General features: G+C 36.4%; 1 pseudogene across 1 annotated transcript; it reads right to left on the reverse strand.

Annotated features, from left to right (window-relative positions):
- Positions 1-2,702: 2,702 nt before the first annotated feature.
- Positions 2,703-7,611, reverse strand: LOC111784564 (protein phosphatase 1 regulatory inhibitor subunit PPP1R8 homolog; annotated as a pseudogene). The gene is made up of 3 exons (XR_015422513.1): positions 7,400-7,611; positions 6,550-7,149; positions 2,703-3,795 (listed from the first exon to the last, which is right to left on the reverse strand). The product of XR_015422513.1 is annotated as a protein phosphatase 1 regulatory inhibitor subunit PPP1R8 homolog (transcript).
- Positions 7,612-7,852: the final 241 nt, after the last annotated feature.

A 7,852-nucleotide genomic window follows, 5' to 3' on the forward strand; every position in this document is an offset into this window, starting at 1 on the left:
TCCCCCACTAATCCCACCCTACATTCTTCTTATATTCTCTTCTTCAACAATTCTTCTCTCTTCTCTTCATTTCTATGTCTCCCACGTGTCTCCTTTTTTCTTCTACACAAAACCATCTTTTCTTCTACTTTCTTTCCTTTCCTTCTTTTAACCAATAAAACTACTGCCTAAATTTCCAAATTTTAACCTCAAACTCTACCTTATCTTATGGAACTATTAACTCCAAAACGATTCATATTAAATGTCTTCTTTACCGCGTGAAATTTTTCGGATTACATGAAATATATTGATGTATGTTGGTTCTTGTTTCTTTTAAATCATACAAGTAACCGAACAATTTCCTTTTTACTATAATCTCTTGAGTTGTATTTGGAAGGAGCCTACCGTATTTTGAGTTGTATTTGTCTCACTATTTCTGTAAAAACGACTTGAGATCTTTTAAAATCTACCTATTAAGGAGAGGATAGGGTAAAGATTGTAAAACTACACACTTTCAAATTTGAATTTGATTCCATCACGATACATGTGTTGAAGATTTTCTTAATTGTAGTCTTGCATATGACGTTCATCCATTACTTTCTTGATTAAGTTTATGTAGAATATGTTTTGAAATTGTAGTCTTGCATATGACGTTCATCCATTACTTTTTCTTGATTAAGTTTATGTAGAATATGTTTTAGATTTGTGTTGAAGCTTGGTATATTTGATCGCAATGAGACCTGATATTTCATTTGTCGTATGTATGTTAAGAAGATTTATGACAAGCTCAAGTTTTTTGAGAAGAAGGTAAAAGAGTCTTTCATTACATCCATATTCTGGTTGTGTTTTTATTATTGGTTCGGGTATTTTTTTCATGTGGTTCAAAAAAACAACTCATTGTCAATCTTTCTACTACTAAAGCAGAATATATCTCGTTATTTAAAGTTGAATATCAAGACTCAAGATCAAATGATATACATTTTTATAAACGCGTTGACATTTGACTTATTTGTTAATCTCGGAGTATGAGAACAATTTTATTTCGAAAATCTATTTCATTTTTAACGAAATTATCTTCTACTACATGGATTTACTTGTAAGTATTAGAACAAATTTCATTTGTTGAAGAACATGGGATTGAAGGAAATAACAAAAGTATATTTGTAGAAGACCAAAGGAATAGGTTGAGTAGGACAGTTAATAGCAATCACATGATCATCTTTCATGTTACTGCTATCATTCCTTCTCCTCCTACGCCTACTTTTGTAAGAAAATGGGAACAAAACAGCTAACTTTTTTGCACAAAGTTTGAGATGAACATAAAAAAAAAAGCCCATTAAAATATATCTTCTTTTCACGAAACAGTGCCTCCAACCTTCAGTATGCTCTGCTCCTGTTGCAAGTAATTAACTACATAAATAATGTAAGATCAAACTATAAATAATGGACCCACACCCATCCCTTCAATCCCTTCAACAATCCATCATCATCGTTCAATCAGAATCACTAATCATGACTGCATGCCATGATGAAAATCACCGTCGTTCTAACATCATCATCATCAATACCATCTTCTTTTCCATCATTACCTCATATCAATTTTACAGTTTTTTTTAATGAGAATCTCTTATCATTGCTCTATGTCCTAATCTCTTTCGCCACAATATCCTATAAGTATATCCAAATCATATACTTTCTTTGTAAACATTTTGCTCTACTTTTGAACGTTTTTTTTAACGTATCAACAAAAAGTAACATGGAAAACAATAATACTTTCCACAAAAGTATAATATCAAATACGTTAAATAGTAGTAATCGTAAAAGATTCATGAATCAAACAAAAAACTCCATGGACAAGGCATCTAAATAATTGGGTAGAGAGAGAAAATAGAGAGAGAGGACACTATAAACGTATACCAAATGGGAATAGTCAAACTTCACTCTCATTATGATGGGATACTACAAAGACTCAAAAAAGTATCAAAAGGAATCGTGTCTTTCAGTGGGTGTCACTTGCTCAAGGCATATCACTGTTTTTCTAAGCTTTTAACTACATTCTTATAAAGGACTCTTAACCAGACAGCATTGGCACCCATATTTATCACTACAAATTTCTACCATTGATAAAACCTTACCTCGTAAAGCCGAAGACGTCGAGAATTAACAGTTCCCATAATTTGACTCCAGGAAGCATCTTTGATCGAATCGTCCAAACAACTTTTTAGCTCAAAGCTTGAATAAACAGCTGCTGATCTTCATATCTTTTGTAGCCGGCAAATCTTGTCATTCTGTCAAAAGGAGAATCACTAGACGTAATAATTAAGTAACAGTATATAGCATTCTCATGTAATGAATAATATAGGAGTAACAGTAGCATAAAAATCATTTTTGTGCGTAGCCAAGCAAAAGTAATAATTAAGCTATCCGTTCCTTTAACTCGACTCGAATCTGCTAGAGTAACAGTAGCACAACAGTGTTTTCATTCCAAAGTAATCTTCTAATTTAGGAATAATCTTGAATTATTTTTTCAGTACAAGTGCACAACTTGGAAATGTTGTTGGAATCTCTTTTCCTACTATAGATCACTTTTCATTATCCGAAGAGTTCAAACAAACAGAACCTTACAAACAATAGATGACAAACTCAATGCAAAAAGAACTATTATTTTAGGCTAGATTGGAAAAGGGATTTGGGGGGGGGGGGGGGGGGGGGGGGGGGGGGCGGGTTCGAACCTTCACGAGAACAGCCTCAACGACCAACCATACAGGCGACACGCACCCATTTTCTTCTCATTTCCTCAATTTCTACTGTATACACTTGTGAAGCCAGAGTTTCAAATATTATGATCAGTTCTACACGTGCCCCTTGGTAAGGCGTCCAATTACCAAAGAAGAATTCCTGATGAAATGCATCAACTTAAAGTCCTCAGTTACATTTCAAAAGGAAAAAATCATCCATATGCAAAGAATTCCTGTAGCCTTGATCAACAACCCATTTGTCACGACAGAAAATTACAGATTTCCACAATCATTCAGCTCATTATGATCAATTACCAAACAAATCATCATCACTGTCATTATTCATATTGGTCCTGTTATCTACTTCATGGTTCCCACTTGAAGCTTTACCAATCAAGTCTTTAGGAGGGGAAGACGGGTTATTAGCAGTACTAGGAGAATATGCCCACGACGTTCCCACATTTCCTGAAAATGATTCTCCATAAAGGTCGTCATATATTTCACTTTTCGATGGATTTTTTACCCTATTCAAGATTTCTTGTAATTTACCAGTCACGCCTTTTGGAGAAATGTTATCTCCCCTCAAAGAAGATTGCTCCTTGCATTTAGGTATTATGGTAGTCTGCACAAGAGATTCATATTTCCCAACTAGACTTCCTTCTTTAACTCCCATAGGACCAGGCTCTGTCCCTACATCTGCACCATCTGAAAAACCCACAACTTCAACCAGCTCCCCTCCAAGTTGATCTCTGAAAGCCACTCTCATCTTCCTAAGCTTTTTGGTAGGTCTTCCATGCTGTGTTTCTTCTTTTCCACTTGCTGGGCTACTATGTTCAGATGATGAATGTAACCCAGATTTGGTAAGACCTAAGCGATTTAGTAACGTATTATAAGAAACAACAGCCTCTTCATCGGACAGATCAGAAGTGCAGCATCATTCTTTCTCAAGATATAAGTCCTCGTCGATGCAGCAAACCGCAAAGACTGTCCAGCTTCAAGCTCGACTGGGGACTCTTTAGTCAATCGCTCGTTAGCCACAAATGTTCCATGAGCAGATCCCAAATCAATTACATATATGCTGCAAATTCTAGTGTTAGTGATGCCATATGGCCATAAAAAAGTATCTTCTTCATGTTAAAACATTAATAAAAATACTACTAATTTTGCACTTTAAAATACCCTTCAACTTTCAAAGTTTTAATGATATCCTTAAAACTTAAAACTTAAGAAAAACTCAAACTACTCTTAAACTTTAAAAAAAGTTCAAAAATACCCTTACGGTAGATAACAAGACCCTGGTTCTAAATAATATCACATCATCCAACTAAATGCAACTTGGCAACAAAATATATACTAGGGTCAATTGTCTCATGAGAATAATCGAGGTGCGCTTAGAATGAACAGTCACGCATATTTTTTTAAAATTAAATAATAAATAAATAAAATCATCCAATGGTTGCACACCATCGTCCCTTCACCAAATTCTCCATGCCCCTCCAATGGGTACAAATTGTTTTAACCTATTGAGCACACATTAGACCCCCAGTTCCCCCATGATGCAGTAGGACAAAGTATCTCAAACTCACTGACTGATGTGGTCTAAAACCATCAACCCATCACAATCACATTATCCATAGAAAATAAAATGAATGTCCATTGCAGTTTATGGGTATTGCCAATTATAGATGGAGGTGTAGGGTTTAGCATCCAAAGGGTACTTCAAACTTATCATTTCCAACATAGATTGCACCAATAATAGATTATTCACATCTACCATTACCAAGAATAAACCCTCATAAAAGAAAAGAAACCAACATGAATAGCATATGGACACCAAGCGGGCACAATAAAGTCAAAGTGAAGCGGCAAAACCTCATTCCAACGTGATCTTATAGGAACTCACGAAAGAGGATGCATATCTGCTAATAATTCCAACCCTGCTCAATAAGCCCATTGGTTTTCTCATATTATTGTCGCTAGAAACTCTTGATCTTCCCTCTACCAAGACATATCACCCACAAACCGCTTCATTTGAATTCAAAAGCGGGAGTATTGTTAAACAAATTGCAGTAAAATTTGTTCATTTATGGATTGAATCACACCTGCTACCAAACCTAAATCTTATATTTTAAGTTAAGTTAGGACCGTATTTTTGTTGCAAGCATCAACTAACCTGCCATATGCTTACTTTGGCATCCAAAAATGTAGCATACAAAAGGAAACCCCACTAAAAAAGGCGCCAATCAAGTAAAACAAAACATAAGGAATAATTACAAAATAACAGTGTAACCAATACCCACAGAGAAACATAAAACCTAGCAAGGGACATACATCACTAGGGCCCCTCTCAACTCCTCCGAAGTTCCAATCTCATTTCTATCCTCCCACAAACCCCACAACACCCAAGCTTTCCCTTCTTTCAAAACGGCGGATGGAGAACGAACTCCTCAACCATTTCCCTACTATCTAAGTGTCTAGACAGCTAAAAGCCAAACACCTCAAAAAAGAGGATCCAAATAAGTGAGAAAAATTGCAACTTCAAAGAATATGATCAAACTCTTCCTCTTCCCTCCAACAAACAATACAACAAAACGAACCAACCAAATAAGACATCTTCTTTAAAAGCCAATATGAATCTCTTCTTGGATGACTTGTCAAACGAAGAATTGAACTTTCTTTAAAACTTTCACCTTCGACAGAGAAGAAAAAACTGACTCACTAATCAAGATGGGATCCAATAAACACTGAAACAACAATTTACAAGAGAAATCCTCTTAGAGGCTTGCTCCAAAGATGAATGTCCCTTTCTCCCTGGTCTAAGGACAAACTTCTCAATCAAAGATAGGAGAGCCAAGACATCTTTCGTTTCCCTATGAGGTAATGGACGTCGAAAGCCAAAAGAGGAGGGAAAGCTCCAAGAAGGATCCAAAACATCAACCACATAATGGTTTTTCACGCAAGACAGATGGTATAAATGAGGAAACGTGGAGCAAAGGGGTCTATCCCTCACCACTCTCCTCTTAAAAGTACGTTTCCTTCCCATCCCGCATACAGTACTTAGACAAGAAGAGAAAAGGAAATGAGCTCAATGGAAATGTCTTTTCACAGATCGTGCTCATGTGGTGGAACTCATCTTCTTGCTCACTACCTTGATTCCACAAACAAGGAAGCATCCCTCCATCTTCTCCCTAATTGTCAGAATATAAACACCTTGGCGAGGCCCACCACCAATCTTGCAACAATGCCCATTCATTCCTCTATTTTTCCTAATAAGCTTGCTTCCTTCTTCAACAGCAACTTCTCTCTCATATGAGTCTTTAATATTCCAGTTGAAGTCTATTCCCAATCTCCTATCTCCCTTGGCTGTCCAATGTCCATTAAGTCCTTTCATGATAGTTTTTCAACCTTTCAGCCATCATGCAACTATCTTCCGGTGTGGTTCTTGAGACCATCATCCAACTACATGAGTTCGTATTCTTTGACACGATTATTCCTTTTTACCATTTATTCAATAAGATTAGGAGCAATATCCTTATTAGGCTACACCCACACACCAAAAAATAAAAACACTCCATTTATAATCACCTTCACTCCAATAAACACACTAATTATATCTACCCTAAAACAGATTATCTGTTTCAGTGATGAGAACGTGAACATCCAACTGTATCAAGAAATCTACTAAAGATTAAAATTATAGAGAAAAATACATCACCCATGAATAACCTATGATCAATAATACAATTCAAGGGACTAATTATAGGTTCAAAATTTTATGAAATAAATTGAAACAAAATTAATGATAGCATAATTGAGAAAACTAACATCTAACCTTCCATTCTTATGAGGAATAACAGCAGCATGTTGACGGGAAACTGATGGGTGATCAAGCACAAGATCACAAGTATGGAATTGTCTCCCAAAAATGTGCCTCCGCTTGTCTAAATTAATTCGATCTATAGCCTCACCATCCTTCAAAACTTCAAGATAATAAACTCCCGCGCGTGGTTCAGTTGCCTAGTCAGGGGGCTGCCAAGTGGACTGACTTCCACCAACCCGAGTTAAATGTTGAGCCTGCCCCACCAATGGTCCTGCCTCAAGTTCATTACGTTTTTGGTGGATCATGGGATTGATGCTGGTTAACGGCCTGAAAGTGAGAAGATATCGATTGTGCATATGGAACGAGTGGCTGAATGCCTTCTTTGCCAGAAGATAGAGCAGACTTATGTGAAGTAGAATCGAAAGTTACAGAGAATGGTTCCAATGTCTGAGACTTTTTAAATCTATCAAGGCTACTTCTTCCATACATTCTCTAACCTCTATTACTTTCTGATCAAAGAAATGCTCTTAGGCTGAGGTTTATTATAAATGAAACAGGGTGACATCAGTATCGAAGTTCAATGGTCCACAGACTTAACAGCATATATCTTCACTGAAAAAAGAAAGCATGAATCATTAACTCTAGTCTTGAATTATAATCATTTTTCTGATATCATGGAACTGAAAAAAGAAAACATGATAATCTTTGCACCACAAAAGTCACAAAGCTAACAATGGTCACAGATCTCACAGAGAATAGAAAACCGACAAGTAAATTAAGCAGTGAAGCTCCTCGAATTGAATCCGACTTCATTGATAGTTGCAGGGCGTAAATTGAAGAGAGAAAAGACGGAGAAAATTACCAGTGAGAAGGTATCCGTGGTGTGAATGGTGAAGTATGAAGGGGAAATTTGAGCAAAGCGAGACCTGCGAAGTTCCTGATATCCCCAGGCGTCCGAATAGCAGACGGTTGCCTGCCGTTCTTCCTTAAATCGCCCCCTCTTTCGCCTTATGCTTACCAGTGCCAAACCCAAATAATAGCTTTCTATTCTTCCTTTTATTTTCCTTCTATTTCCCTTCTTTTTTTTAAACACAAATTAAGCCTATAAAAATGGTACTTTTAATCAAAAAGTTGATTTTAAAATAAGGTGTTAGTTTCCTTTCTCATCTGGTTCGAGTCATTTTTTGCTCACCAACATCAATATCACTTAGATCTTCAAGCATATCAACACTTGACCAAATGCGTGTAGTTTGCTCCCGGCTCCTCCGTCTTCTGTTGTAGAATATTTTTCATTGTTTTTTGAGTTTGGTAAGAC

Source organism: Cucurbita pepo, chromosome 9 (assembly GCF_057944985.1).
Source record: "Cucurbita pepo subsp. pepo isolate OVF chromosome 9, ASM5794498v1, whole genome shotgun sequence".
Taxonomy (NCBI): Eukaryota; Viridiplantae; Streptophyta; class Magnoliopsida; order Cucurbitales; family Cucurbitaceae; genus Cucurbita; species Cucurbita pepo.